Source organism: Manacus candei, unplaced genomic scaffold (genome assembly GCF_025592945.1).
Source record: "Manacus candei isolate 608988 ecotype Guabito, Panama unplaced genomic scaffold, ASM2559294v1 h1tg000141l, whole genome shotgun sequence".
NCBI classification, from domain to species: Eukaryota; Metazoa; Chordata; class Aves; order Passeriformes; family Pipridae; genus Manacus; species Manacus candei.
Genome location: NW_026138189.1, coordinates 1090994 through 1108095, shown reverse-complemented (window position 1 = coordinate 1108095; position 17102 = coordinate 1090994). Strand labels below are relative to the sequence as shown.

The window sequence follows — 17102 nt, the reverse complement described above, 5'->3', positions numbered from 1 at the left end:
TATAGGCGATAGAAAGGTAAACTCAAGACGCAATAGAGATCATGTACCGTAAGGGAAGGATGAAATAGTAATGACAACCCAAGCAACAAACAGCAAAGACCAACCCTTGTACCTTTTGCATCATGATTTAGCGAGAAACTACCCAAGCAAAACGCCAATTTAAGCTTGCCCCCCCGAAACCCAAGCGAGCTACTCACGAGCAGCTATCTACTGAGCAAACCCGTCTCTGTTGCAAAAGAGTGGGAAGACTCGTTAGTAGAGGTGAAAAGCCAATCGAGCTGGGTGATAGCTGGTTGCCTATGAAATGAATCTTAGTTCCCTCTTAATTCACCTCCCAGGACTACACTCAACCCACATGAAGCGAATTAAGGGCTATTTAAAGGAGGTACAGCTCCTTTAAAAAAGAGTACACTCTCCCCTAGCGGATAAATTCATTTATTACTTAACTGTGGGCCTTTAAGCAGCCACCATTAAAGAATGCGTCAAAGCTCCTCTCCCAAAAAATCCAAACTCCCTTATGACTCCCTCTTCCCCAATAGGCCAACTTATATTAAATAAGAGAATTTATGCTAAAATAAGTAACTAGGGATCCCCTCTATGGCGCAAGCTTACATTACAACATTATTAACAATCCACAGGATATTTTCTAACCTTAACAAGATCTTATACCCAAAACTCTGTTAACCCACCTATGGAGCGCCCCCAAGGACGATTAAAATCTGTAAAAGGAACTAGGCAAATCCAAGGCCCGACTGTTTACCAAAAACATAGCCTTTAGCAAACCAAGTATTAAAGGTGAAGCCTGCCCAGTGACAATACGTTCAACGGCCGCGGTATCCTAACCGTGCAAAGGTAGCGCAATCAATTGTCCCATAAATCGGGACTTGTATGAATGGCTTAACGAGGTCTTAGCTGTCTCCTACAGATAATCAGTGAAATTGATCTCCCTGTGCAAAAGCAGGAATATCCCCATAAGACAAGAAGACCCTGTGGAACTTTAAAATCTGCTACCACTCCCATTAACAATACCCACCTATAGGGCCCACTCCCCGGGATTTTGCTGGTGTGCATTTTTTGGTTGGGGCGACCTTGGAGACAAACTCAACCTCCAAATACCAGATAATCCATCTTAACCAAGAACTACCCATCAACGTGCTAATAGCAACCAGACCCAATATAATTGAGTAATGAACCTAGCTACCCCAGGGATAACAGCGCAATCTCCTTCAAGAGCCCACATCGACAAGGAGGTTTACGACCTCGATGTTGGATCAGGACATCCTAGTGGTGCAACCGCTACCAAGGGTTCGTTTGTTCAACGATTAACAGTCCTACGTGATCTGAGTTCAGACCGGAGTAATCCAGGTCGGTTTCTATCTATGTTATAACTCCTTCTAGTACGAAAGGACCGAAGAAGTAAGGCCTATACCACAAGCACGCCTTCGCACCCAGTAATGAACCCAACTAAATTACTAAGAGCTTCACCACAACTCCCTCCTAGAAAAGGACCGCTAGCGTGGCAGAGCTTGGCAAATGCAGAAGGCTTAAGCCCTTTACCCAGAGGTTCAAATCCTCTCCCTAGCTCCGACACAAATCACATGACAATTCACTTAACCCTCACTTACCTTATCATATCAATATCCTATGCTCTCTCCATCCTCATCGCCGTAGCATTTCTTACCCTAGTTGAACGTAAGATTCTAAGTTACATGCAAGCCCGAAAAGGCCCTAATATTGTAGGACCATTTGGTCTCTTACAACCTATAGCAGATGGAGTAAAGCTATTCATCAAAGAACCTATCCGTCCATCAACTTCATCCCCCTATCTATTTATATCTACCCCTATATTAGCCCTTCTCCTAGCAATTACAATCTGAACACCACTTCCCCTACCCTTTCCCCTTACCGACCTAAACCTTGGCATACTCTTCCTTCTAGCCCTATCTAGCCTGGCAGTCTATTCAATTCTATGATCAGGATGAGCCTCCAACTCAAAATATGCCTTAATCGGTGCCCTCCGAGCAGTCGCACAGACTATCTCCTATGAAGTTACCCTGGCCATTATTCTCCTATCCGTAATTATCCTTAGTGGTAACTACACCCTCAATACCCTGGCTACAACTCAAGAGCCTCTCTACCTCATTTTCTCCTCCTGACCCCTAGCAATAATATGATATATCTCCACTCTTGCCGAAACAAACCGTGCTCCATTTGACCTGACAGAAGGAGAATCTGAACTAGTCTCAGGGTTCAACGTAGAATATGCCGCAGGACCATTCGCCTTATTTTTTCTCGCCGAATATGCTAACATTATATTAATAAACGCACTCACAACCATTCTATTCCTAAACCCTAGCTCACTTAATCTCCCTCAGGAACTCATTCCCCCTACTCTAGCTACAAAAACCCTCCTCCTTTCCGCAGGATTCTTATGAGTCCGCGCCTCTTATCCTCGATTCCGATATGATCAACTCATACATTTGCTCTGAAAAAACTTCTTACCCCTAACATTAGCCTTATGCCTATGGCATACCAGCCTCCCTATCTCCTATGCAGGCCTACCTCCCTACCTAAGACACTCAAGGAAATGTGCCTGAATCCAAAAGGGTTACTATGATAAAGTAAATATAGAGGTATACCAGCCCTCTCATTTCCTAATTTTAGAAAAGTAGGAATCGAACCTACGCTAAAGGAATCAAAATCCTCTATACTCCCTCTATATTATTTTCTAGTAAGGTCAGCTAATTAAGCTATCGGGCCCATACCCCGAAAATGATGGTTTAACTCCTTCCCTTACTAATGAATCCCCAAGCTAAACTAATCTCCACAATAAGCCTGCTCTTAGGTACCTCAATCACAATTTCAAGTAACCACTGAATAATAGCATGAGTCGGCTTAGAAATTAACACTTTAGCTATTCTCCCATTAATCTCTAAAAGCCACCATCCACGAGCCATTGAAGCCTCTACTAAATACTTTCTAACCCAAGCAGCCGCATCTACGCTACTTCTATTCTCCAGCATGACCAATGCATGATTCTCTGGCCAATGAGACATCACCCAACTAACCCACCCCATATCATGCATACTACTAACTATTGCAATCTCAATTAAATTAGGCTTAGTCCCATTTCATTTCTGATTTCCAGAAGTTCTTCAAGGCTCAACTATAACAACATGCCTCCTACTAGCCACAGTCATAAAATTTCCACCAACAACACTATTCTACCTAACATCCTCTTCACTCAACCCAACTCTCCTATCTTCAATAGCTATTGCTTCCGCTGCCCTAGGTGGCTGAATAGGGCTTAACCAAACCCAAACTCGCAAAATTTTAGCTTTCTCATCTATCGCACACCTAGGATGAATAACCATTATTCTCAACTACAACCCCAACCTAACTTTAATTACGTTCTATCTCTACACCGTAACAACTTCTGCCATCTTCCTCATCCTTAACACAACCAATACCCTAAAACTATCCACTGTTATATCCACATGAACCAAAATCCCATCACTCACCACAATCCTTATGCTCACCCTCCTCTCCCTCGCAGGTCTTCCTCCCCTAACAGGATTCCTACCCAAGTGATTAATTATTCAAGAACTCACAAAACAAGAACTAACAGTACTAGCCACAGCTATTAGCCTACTCTCCTTACTTGGACTTTTCTTCTACCTACGACTGGCCTACTGTGCAACCATCACACTACCCCCAAACTTCACCAACTACATAAAACAGTGACAAACTAACAAACCAACTAACACCATAACCACAACCTTTACCTCCCTATCAATTATGCTCCTGCCACTATCTCCCATAGTACTCGCAATCCCCTAGAAACTTAGGTTATTTAAACCGAAGGCCTTCAAAGCCTTAAACAAGGGCTAATCCCTCTTAGTTTCTGTTAAGGTACACAGGACACTAACCTGCATCTCCTGAATGCAACTCAGATGCTTTAATTAAGCTAGAACCTCCCCCTAGACAGATGGGCTTTGATCCCATAAAATTTTAGTTAACAGCTAAATGCCCTAACCAACAGGCTTCTGCCTACTAGATCCCGGCGCATGTTTAATGCACATCAATGAGCTTGCAACTCAACATGAACTTCACTACAGAATCGATAAGAAGAGGAATTAAACCTCTGTAAAAAGGACTACAGCCTAACGCTTCTACACTCAGCCATCTTACCTATGACTTTCATCAACCGTTGACTATTCTCCACTAACCACAAAGATATCGGCACACTTTACCTTATTTTTGGTGCATGGGCTGGCATAATCGGCACAGCCCTTAGTCTCCTCATTCGAGCAGAACTAGGGCAGCCAGGCACCCTTCTAGGCGATGACCAAATTTACAATGTAATCGTCACCGCACATGCCTTCGTTATGATTTTCTTTATAGTAATGCCTATTATAATCGGAGGATTTGGCAACTGATTAGTACCTCTAATAATTGGCGCCCCCGACATAGCATTTCCACGAATAAATAACATGAGCTTCTGATTACTTCCCCCATCCTTCCTACTTCTCCTAGCATCTTCCACAGTAGAAGCCGGAGTCGGAACAGGATGAACAGTATACCCACCCTTAGCAGGAAATCTAGCCCACGCTGGTGCATCAGTAGACCTTGCTATCTTCTCCCTTCACCTGGCAGGTGTCTCATCCATCCTTGGAGCAATCAACTTTATTACCACAGCAATCAATATAAAACCACCTGCTCTCTCACAATACCAGACACCTCTATTCGTCTGATCTGTCCTAATTACTGCAGTCCTACTCCTCCTCTCCCTACCAGTCTCTCGCGTCACATCCTCCCTGTGACGTCAGAGCTCTTCTATGACATCACAGATCTCCTATGACATCACACCCTCCTCTGCGACATCACATCCTCCTCTGTGACTTCACAGTTCCCTTTGACATCACATCCTCCTCTGTGACATCATATCCCCTCTGTGACTTCGCATGTCTCTTATGACATCAAATCATCCTCTGTGACATCACAGATCTCCTGTGACATCACATTCTCCCCTGTGACATCACATCTACCTCTGTGACATCGCATCATCCTCTGTGACATAACAGCTCTCCCGTGGCATCACATCCTCCGCGGAGACATCACATTCCCCCTGCGACCCCACATCTCTCCAATGAAATCACATCCTCCTTCGTGACATCACAGCTCACCTATATAAATCACAGTTCCCCTGTGACATCATAGCCTCCTCTCTGACATTTAATCTTCCTCTGGGACATCACATTCTCCTCTGGGACATTGCATGTTTCCTGTGACATCACATCCTCCTCTGTGACATCACAGCTCCCCTATGACATCACATCCTCATCGGTGACATCACATGCTTACTGCGACATCACATCCTCCTCTGTGAATTCACATCCTCCTCTGTGACATCACAGGTCTCCTATGACATCACATTCTCCTCTGTGAGCTTGCATCCTCCTCTGTGACATCACATCCTCCTCTGTGACATCACATCCTCCTCTGTGACATCACATGTTTACTGCGACATCACATCCTCCTCTGCGACATCACATCCTCAACTGTGACTTCACAGTTCCCTTTGACATCATATCCTCCTCTGTGACATCATTTCCCCTCTGTGACATCGCCTCTCTCCTATGACATCACATCCTCCTTCGTGACATCACAGCTCACCTATGTAATCACAGTTCCCCTGAGACATCATAGCCTCCTCTCTGACATTTAAGTTTCTTTCTGGGACATCACATTCTCCTCTGGGACATCACATCCTCCTCTGTGACATCACAGCTCTCCTATGACATCACAGCTCCCCTATGACATCACATCCTCATGGGTGACATCACATGCTTACTGCGACATCACATCCTCCTCTGCGAAATCACATCCTCAACTGTGACTTCACAGTTCCCTTTGACATCATATCCTCCTCTGTGACATCATTTCCCCTCTGTGACATCGCATGTCTCTTATGACATCAAATCATCCTCTGTGACATCACATCCTCCTCTGTGACATAACAGCTCTCCCGTGGCATCACATCCTCCGCGGTGACATCACATTCCCCCTGCGACCCAGCGTCTCTCCAATGACATAACCTCCTCCTTCGTGACATCACAGTTTACCTATGAAATCACAGCTCCCCTGTGACATCATAGCCTCCTCTCTGACATTTAATCTTCTTTCTGGGACATCACATTCTCCTCTGGGACATTGCATGTTTCCTGTGACAGCACATCCTCCCCTCTGACATCACAGATCTCCTGTGACATGACATCCTCCTCTGTGACATGACATCCTCCTCTGTGACAACACATTCTTCCTGTGGCATCACATGCTTCCTGTGAAAGCAGACCCACATCTGTGATATCACATCCCCCTCTGTGACATCATATGTCTCCTATGACATCACATCCTCCTTTGTGACATCTCAGCCTCCTTTGTGACAACACAGCTCTCCTATGACATCACAGCTCCCCTATGAGATCACATCCTCCTCTGTGACAACACATCCTCCTCTGTGAGAACTCATCCTCCTCTGTGACATCACAGGTCTCCTATGACATCACATTCTCCTCTGGGAGCTTGCATCCTCCTCTGTGACATCACATCCCGCCCTGTGACATCACAGCAACCTCTGACATCACATCCGCCTCTGTGACATCACATCCTCCTCTGTGACATCATATCCTCCTCTGTGACATCACATGCTTACTGCGACATCACATCCTTCTCTGTGATTTCACATCCTCCTCTGTGACATCACAGGTCTCCTATCCCATCACATTCTCCACCGTGAGCTTGCATCCTCCTCTGTGACATCACATCCCGCCCTGTGACATCACAGAAACCAGTGACGTCACATCCTCCTCTGTGTAATCACAGATCTCCTGTGACATCACATTCTCCTCTGTGACATAACAGCCCCTCTATGACATCACATCCTCCCCTCTGACATCACATCCTCCTCTGTGAATTCACATCCTCCTCTGTGACATGACATCCTCCCAGTGACGTCAGAGCGCTTCTATGACATCACAAATCTCCTATAATATCACATCCTCCTCTGTGACTTCACAGTTCCCTTTGACATCAAATCCTCCTCTGTGACATCATATCCCCTCTGTGACATGGCATGTCTCTTATGACATCAAATCATCCTCTGAGACATCACAGATCTCCTGTGACATCACATTCTCCCCTGTGACATCACAGTTCCTCTGTGACATCACATCCACCTCTGTGACATCACATCCTCCTCTGTGACATAACAACTCTCCTGTGCCATCACATCCTCCTCTGTGACATCACATCCTCCTCTGTGACATCACCGCACTTCTATGACATCACAGCTCCCCTATGACATCACATCCTCCTCTGTGACATCACATCCTCCTCTGTGACATCACAGGTCTCCTAGGACATCACAGCTCCCCTTTGACATAACAGCCCCTCTGTGACATCACATCCTCCTCTGTGACATCACATCCTCCTCTGTGGCATCACATCCTCGTCTGAGACATCACTTGAACCCAAGGACATCACATCCTTTTCTGTGACATCACATCCTCCTCTGTGACATCACATACCCCTCAGACTTCACAGTTCCCTTTGACATCACATCCTACCCTATGACATCATATCCCCTCTGTGACATCGCAAGTCTCTTTTGACATCAAATCATCCTCTGTCATCACAGATCTCCTGTGATGTCACATTCTCCCCTGTTACATAACAGACCCTCTGTGACATCACATCCTCCTCTGTGACATCACAGCTCTCCTGTGACATCACATGCTCCTCTGTGCCATCACATCCTCCCTGTGATGTCAGAGCTCTTCTATGACATCACAGATCTCCTATGACATCGCATCCTCCTCTGTGACATCACATGCTTACTGCGACATCACACCCTCCTCTGTGACATCACATCCTCCTCTGTGACTTCACAGTTCCCTTTGACATCACATCCTCCTCTGTGACATCATATCCCCTCTGTGACTTCGCATGTCTCTTATGACATCAAATCATCCTCTGTGACATCACAGATCTCCTGTGACATCACATTCTCCCCTGTGACATCACATCTACCTCTGTGACATCGCATCCTCCTCTGTGACATAACAGCTCTCCCATGGCATCACATCCTCCGCGGAGACATCACATTCCCCCGGCGACCCCGCATCTCTCCAATGAAATCACATCCTCCATCGTGACATCACAGCTCACGTATATAAATCACAGTTCCCCTGTGACATCATAGCCTCCTCTCTGACATTTAATCTTCCTCTGGGACATCACATTCTCCTCTGGGACATTGCATGTTTCCTGTGACATCACATCCTCCTCTGTGACATCACAGCTCCCCTATGACATCACATCCTCATCGGTGACATCACATGCTTACTGCGACATCACATCCTCCTCTCTGAATTCACATCCTCCGCTGTGACATCACAGGTCTCCTATGACATCACATTCTCCTCTGTGAGCTTGCATCCTCCTATGTGACATCACATCCCGCCCTGTGACATCACATCCGCCTCTGTGACATCACATCCGCCTCTGTGACATCACATCCTCCTCTGTGACGTCACATCCTCCACTGTGACATAACAGTTCTCATGTGACATCACATCCTCCTCTGTAACATCACATCCTCCCCTGTGACATCAAAACTCCCAGTGACGTGACATCCTCCTCTGTGTCATCACATGTCTCCTATTGCACCATATCCTCCCTGAGACATCGCATCCTCCGCTGTGTAATCACATCCCCTCTGTGACATCGCACGTCTTCTATGACATCACATCCACCTCTGTGACATCGCATCCACATCCAGCTCTGGAACATCACATCCCCTCTGTGACATCACCGCTCTCCTATGACATCACAGTTCTCCTGTGACATCACATCCTCCCTGTGACATCACATGCTTCCTGCGACTTCACATACTCCTCTGCGACATCACATCATCCCTGTGATATCACATCCTCCTCTGCGACATCACATCCTCATCTGTGACTTCACAGTTCCCTTTGACATCACATCCTCCTCTGTGACATGGCATGTCTCTTATGACATCAAATCATCCTCTGTGACATCACAGATCTCCTGTGACATCACATTCTCCCCTGTGACATCACATCTACCTCTGTGACATCACATCCTCCTCTGTGACATAACAGCTCTCCCGTGGCATCACATCCTCCGCGGTGACATCACATTCCCCCTGCGACCCCGCAACTCTCCAATGAAATCACATCCTCCTTCGTGACATCACAGCTCACCTATGTAATCACAGTCCCCCTGTGACATCATAGCCTCCTCTCTGACATTTAATCTTCCTCTGGGACATCACATTCTCCTCTGGGACATTGCATGTTTCCTGTGACATCACATCCTCCTCTGTGACATCACAGCTCCCCTATGACATCACATCCTCATCGGTGACATCACATGCTTACTGCGACATCACATCCTCCTCTGTGAATTCACATCCTCCTCTGTGACATCACAGGTCTCCTATGACATCACATTCTCCTCTGTGAGCTTGCATCCTCCTCTGTGACATCACATCCCGCCCTGTGACATCACAGCTACCTGTGACATCACATCCGCCTCTGTGACATCACAGCTCTCCTGTGACATCACATCCTCCTCTGTGACATCACATCCTCCTCTGTGACATCACATCCTCCACTGTGACATAACAGTTCTCCTGCGACATCACATCCTCCTCTGTGACATCACATCCTCCTCTGTGACATCACATGCTTACTGCGACATCACATCCTCCTCTGCGACATCACATCCTCAACTGTGACTTCACAGTTCCCGTTGACATCATATCCTCCTCGGTGACATCATTTCCCCTCTGTGACATCGCATGTCTCTTATGACATCAAATCATCCTCTGTGACATCACATCCTCCTCTGTGACATCACATCCCGCCCGGTGATATCACATGCTTACTGCGACATCACATCCTCCTCTGCGATATCACATCCTCCTCTGTGACATTCACAGGTCTCCGATGACATCAGATTCTCCTCTGTGAGCTTGCATCCTCCTCTGTGACCTCACATCCCGCCCTGTGACGTCACAGCAACCTGGGACATCATATCCTCATCTGTGGCATCACATCTTCCCCGTTACTTCACAGCTCCCATGTGACATCACATCCTCCTCTGTAACATCACATCCTCCCCTGTGACATCAAAACTCCCAGTGACGTCACATCCTCCTCTGTGTCATCACATGTCTCCTATTACACCATATCCTCCCTGTGACATCGCATCCTCCGCTGTGTAATCACATCCCCTCTGTGACATCGCACGTCTTCTATGACATCACATCCACCTCTATGACATCGCATCCACATCCACCTCTGTGACATCACATCCCCTCTGTGACATCACCGCTCTCCTATGACATCACAGTTCTCCTGTGACATCACATCCTCCCTGTGACATCACATGCTTCCTGTGACTTCACATACTCCTCTGCGACATCACATCATCCCTGTGATATCACATCCTCCTCTGCGACATCACATCCTCATCTGTGACTTCACAGTTCCCTTTGACATCACATCCTCCTCTGTGACATGGCATGTCTCTTATGACATCAAATCATCCTCTGTGACATCACAGATCTCCTGTGACATCACATTCTCCCCTGTGACATCACATCTACCTCTGTGACATCACATCCTCCTCTGTGACATAACAGCTCTCCCGTGGCATCACATCCTCCGCGGTGACATCACATTCAACCTCCGACCCCGCAACTCTCCAATGAAATCACATCCTCCTTCGTGACATCACAGCTCACCTATATAAATCACAGTTCCCCTGTGACATCATAGCCTCCTCTCTGACATTTAATCTTCCTCTGGGACATCACATTCTCCTCTGGGACATTGCATGTTTCCTGTGACATCACATCCTCCTCTGTGACATCACAGCTCCCCTATGACATCACATCCTCATCGGTGACATCACATGCTTACTGCGACATCACATCCTCCTCTGTGAATTCACATCCTCCTCTGTGACATCACAGGTCTCCTATGACATCACATTCTCCTCTGGGAGCTTGCATCCTCCTCTGTGACATCACATCCCGCCCTGTGACATTACAGCAACCTGTGACATCACATCCGCCTCTGTGACATCACAGCTCTCCTGTGACATCACATCCACCTCTGTGACGTCACATCCTCCTCTGTGACATCACATCCTCCACTGTGACATAACAGTTCTCCTGTGACATCACATCCTCCTCTGTGACATCACATCCTCCTCTGTGACATCACATGCTTACTGCGACATCACATCCTCCTCTGCGACATCACATCCTCAACTGTGACTTCACAGTTGCCTTTGACATCATATCCTCCTCGGTGACATCATTTCCCCTCTGTGACATCGCATGTCTCTTATGACATCAAATCATCCTCTGTGACATCACATCCTCCTCTGTGACATCACATCCCGCCCGGTGATATCACATGCTTACTGCGACATCACATCCTCCTCTGCGATATCACATCCTCCTCTGTGACATTCACAGGTCTCCGATGACATCAGATTCTCCTCTGTGAGCTTGCATCCTCCTCTGTGACCTCACATCCCGCCCTGTGACTTCACAGCGACCTGGGACATCATATCCTCATCTGTGGCATCACATCTTCCCCGTTACTTCACAGCTCCCATGTGACATCACATCCTCCTCTGTAACATCACATCCTCCCCTGTGACATCAAAACTCCCAGTGACGTCACATCCTCCTCTGTGTCATCACATGTCTCCTATTACACCATATCCTCCCTGTGACATCGCATCCTCCGCTGTGTAATCACATCCCCTCTGTGACATCGCACGTCTTCTATGACATCACATCCACCTCTATGACATCGCATCCACATCCACCTCTGTGACATCACATCCCCTCTGTGACATCACCGCTCTCCTATGACATCACAGTTCTCCTGTGACATCACATCCTCCCTGTGACATCACATGCTTCCTGTGACTTCACATACTCCTCTGCGACATCACATCATCCCTGTGATATCACATCCTCCTCTGCGACATCACATCCTCATCTGTGACTTCACAGTTCCCTTTGACATCACATCCTCCTCTGTGACATGGCATGTCTCTTATGACATCAAATCATCCTCTGTGACATCACAGATCTCCTGTGACATCACATTCTCCCCTGTGACATCACATCTACCTCTGTGACATCACATCCTCCTCTGTGACATAACACCTCTCCCGTGGCATCACATCCTCCGCGGTGACATCACATTCAACCTCCGACCCCGCAACTCTCCAATGAAATCACATCCTCCTTCGTGACATCACAGCTCACCTATGTAATCACAGTTCCCCTGTGACATCATAGCCTCCTCTCTGACATTTAATCTTCCTCTGGGACATCACATTCTCCTCTGGGACATTGCATGTTTCCTGTGACATCACATCCTCCTCTGTGACATCACAGCTCCCCTATGACATCACATCCTCATCGGTGACATCACATGCTTACTGCGACATCACATCCTCCTCTGTGAATTCACATCCTCCTCTGTGACATCACAGGTCTCCTATGACATCACATTCTCCTCTGTGAGCTTGCATCCTCCTCTGTGACATCACATCCCGCCCTGTGACATCACAGCAACCTGTGACATCACATCCGCCTCTGTGACATCACAGTTCTCCTGTGACATCACATCCTCCTCTGTGACGTCACATCCTCCTCTGTGACATCACATCCTCCACTGTGACATAACAGTTCTCCTGTGACATCACATCCTCCTCTGTGACATCACATCCTCCTCTGTGACATCACATGCTTACTGCGACATCACATCCTCCTCTGCGACATCACATCCTCAACTGTGACTTCACAGTTGCCTTTGACATCATATCCTCCTCGGTGACATCATTTCCCCTCTGTGACATCGCATGTCTCTTATGACATCAAATCATCCTCTGTGACATCACATCCTCCTCTGTGACATCACATCCTCCATGAGACATCGCCTCTCTCCTATGACATCACATCCTCCTTCGTGACATCACAGCTCACCTATGTAATCACAGTTCCCCTGAGACATCATAGCCTCCTCTCTGACATTTAATCTTCTTTCTGGGACATCACATTCCCCTCTGGGACATCACATCCTCCTCTGTGACATCACAGCTCTCCTATGACATCACAGCTCCCCTATGACATCACATCCTCATGGGTGACATCCCATGCTTACTGCGACATCACATCCTCCTCTGCGAAATCACATCCTCAACTGTGACTTCACAGTTCCCTTTGACATCATATCCTCCTCTGTGACATCATTTCCCCTCTGTGACATCGCATGTCTCTTATGACATCAAATCATCCTCTGTGACATCACATCCTCCTCTGTGACATAACAGCTCTCCCGTGGCATCACATCCTCCGCGGTGACATCACATTCCCCCTGCGACCCAGCGTCTCTCCAATGACATAACCTCCTCCTTCGTGACATCACAGTTTACCTATGAAATCACAGCTCCCCTGTGACATCATAGCCTCCTCTCTGACATTTAATCTTCTTTCTGGGACATCACATTCTCCTCTGGGACATTGCATGTTTCTTGTGACAGCACATCCTCCTCTCTGACATCACAGATCTCCTGTGACTTCACATCCTCCTCTGTGACATCACATCCTCCTCTGTGACAACACATTCTTCCTGTGGCATCACATGCTTCCTGTGAAAGCAGACCCACATCTGTGATATCACATCCCCCTCTGTGACATCATATGTCTCCTATGACATCACATCCTCCTTTGTGACATCTCAGCCTCCTTTGTGACAACACAGCTCTCCTATGACATCACAGCTCCCCTATGAGATCACATCCTCCTCTGTGACAACACATCCTCCTCTGTGAGAACACATCCTCCTCTGTGACATCACAGGTCTCCTATGACATCACATTCTCCTCTGGGAGCTTGCATCCTCCTCTGTGACATCACATCCCGCCCTGTGACATCACAGCAACCTCTGACATCACATCCTCCTCTGTGACATCACATCCTCCTCTGTGACATCATATCCTCCTCTGTGACATCACATGCTTACTGCGACATCACATCCTTCTCTGTGATTTCACATCCTCCTCTGTGACATCACAGGTCTCCTATCCCATCACATTCTCCACCGTGAGCTTGCATCCTCCTCTGTGACATCACATCCCGCCCTGTGACATCACAGAAACCAGGGACGTCACATCCTCCTCTGTGTAATCACAGATCTCCTGTGACATCACATTCTCCTCTGTGACATAATAGCCCCTGTATGACATCACATCCTCCCCTCTGACATCACATCCTCCTCTGTGAATTCACATCCTCCTCTGTGACATGACATCCTCCCAGTGACGTCTGAGCGCTTCTATGACATCACAAATCTCCTATAATATCACACCCTCCTCTGTGACTTCACAGTTCCCTTTGACATCAAATCCTCCTCTGTGACATCATATCCCCTCTGTGACATGGCATGTCTCTTATGACATCAAATCATCCTCTGAGACATCACAGATCTCCTGTGACATCACATTCTCCCCTGTGACATCACAGTTCCTCTGTGACATCACATCCACCTCTCTGACATCACATCCTCCTCTGTGACATAACAACTCTCCTGTGCCATCACATCCTCCTCTGTGACATCACATCCTCCTCTGTGACATCACCGCTCTTCTATGACATCACAGCTCCCCTATGACATCACATCCTCCTCTGTGACAGTATATCCTCCTCTGTGACATCACATCCTCCTCTGTGACATCACAGGTCTCCTAGGACATCACAGCTCCCCTTTGACATAACAGCCCCTCTGTGACATCACATCCTCCTCTGTGACATCACAGCTCTCCTGTGACATCACATCCTCCTCTGTGACATCACATCCCCCTCTGTGGCATCACATCCTCGTCTGTGACATCACTTGAACCCAAGGACATCACATCCTTTTCTGTGACATCACATCCTCCTCTGTGACATCACATACCCCTCTGACTTCACACTTCCCTTTGACATCACATCCTACCCTATGACATCATATCCCCTCTGTGACATTGCAAGTCTCTTTTGACATCAAATAATCCTCTGTCATCACAGATCTCCTGTGATGTCACATTCTCCCCTGTGACATAACAGACCCTCTGTGACATCACATCCTCCTCTGTGACATCACAGCTCTCCTGTGACATCACATCCTCCTCTGTGCCATCACATCCTCCTCTGTGATATCACAGCTCTCCTATGACATCACAGCTCCCCTATGACATCACATCCTCCTCTGTGACACCACATCCTCCCTGTGATGTCAGAGCTCTTCTATGACATCACAGATCTCCTATGACATCGCATCCTCCTCTGTGACTTCACAGTTCCCTTTGACATCACATCCTCCTCTGTGACATCATATCCCCTCTGTGACTTCGCATGTCTCTTATGACATCAAATCCTCCTCTGTGACATCATATCCCCTCTGTGACTTCGCATGTCTCTTATGACATCAAATCATCCTCTGTGACATCACAGATCTCCTGTGACATCACATTCTCCCCTGTGACATCACATCTACCTCTGTGACATCGCATCCTCCTCTGTGACATAACAGCTCTCCCGTGGCATCACATCCTCCGCGGAGACATCACATTCCCCCTGCGACCCCGCATCTCTCCAATGAAATCACATCCTCCATCGTGACATCACAGCTTACCTATATAAATCACAGTTCCCCTGTGACATCATAGCCTCCTCTCTGACATTTAATCTTCCTCTGGGACATCACATTCTCCTCTGGGACATTGCATGTTTCCTGTGACATCACATCCTCCTCTGTGACATCACAGCTCTCCTATGACATCACATCCTCATCGGTGACATCACATGCTTACTGCGACATCACATCCTCCTCTGTGAATTCACATCCTCCTCTGTGACATCACAGGTCTCCTATGACATCACATTCTCCTCTGTGAGCTTGCATCCTCCTCTGTGACATCACATCCCGCCCTGTGACATCACAGCAACCTGTGACATCACATCCGCCTCTGTGACATCACAGCTCTCCTGTGACATCACATCCTCCTCTGTGACATCACATCCTCCTCTGTGACATCACATCCTCCACTGTGACATAACAGTTCTCCTGCGACATCACATCCTCCTCTGTGACATCACATGCTTACTGCGACATCACATCCTCCTCTGCGACATCACATCCTCAACTGTGACTTCACAGTTCCCTTTGACGTCATATCCTCCTCTGTGACATCATTTCCCCTCTGTGACATCGCATGTCTCTTATGACATCAAATCATCCTCTGTGACATCACATCCTCCTCTGTGACATCACATCCTCCATGAGACATCGCCTCTCTCCTATGACATCACATCCTCCTTCGTGACATCACAGCTCACCTATGTAATCACAGTTCCCCTGAGACATCATAGCCTCCTCTCTGACATTTAATCTTCTTTCTGGGACATCACATTCCCCTCTGGGACATCACATCCTCCTCTGTGACATCACAGCTCTCCTATGACATCACAGCTCCCCTATGACATCACATCCTCATGGGTGACATCCCATGCTTACTGCGACATCACATCCTCCTCTGCGAAATCACATCCTCAACTGTGACTTCACAGTTCCCTTTGACATCATATCCTCCTCTGTGACATCATTTCCCCTCTGTGACATCGCATGTCTCTTATGACATCAAATCATCCTCTGTGACATCACATCCTCCTCTGTGACATAACAGCTCTCCCGTGGCATCACATCCTCCGCGGTGACATCACATTCCCCCTGCGACCCAGCGTCTCTCCAATGACATAACCTCCTCCTTCGTGACATCACAGTTTACCTATGAAATCACAGCTCCCCTGTGACATCATAGCCTCCTCTCTGACATTTAATCTTCTTTCTGGGACATCACATTCTCCTCTGGGACATTGCATGTTTCTTGTGACAGCACATCCTCCTCTCTGACATCACAGATCTCCTGTGACTTCACAT

At 47.4% G+C, this 17102-nt stretch overlaps 1 long non-coding RNA gene across 1 annotated transcript in view; it reads left to right on the top strand.

The window, feature by feature from the left end:
* Positions 1–3843, top strand: part of LOC127462828 (uncharacterized) — a 47638-nt gene extending 43795 nt beyond the window's left edge. Inside the window, exon 2 of the long non-coding RNA XR_007900566.1 lies at positions 465–3843. This is a non-coding gene — a long non-coding RNA (uncharacterized LOC127462828). The remainder of the gene's footprint in view (positions 1–464) is intronic.
* Positions 3844–17102: the final 13259 nt, after the last annotated feature.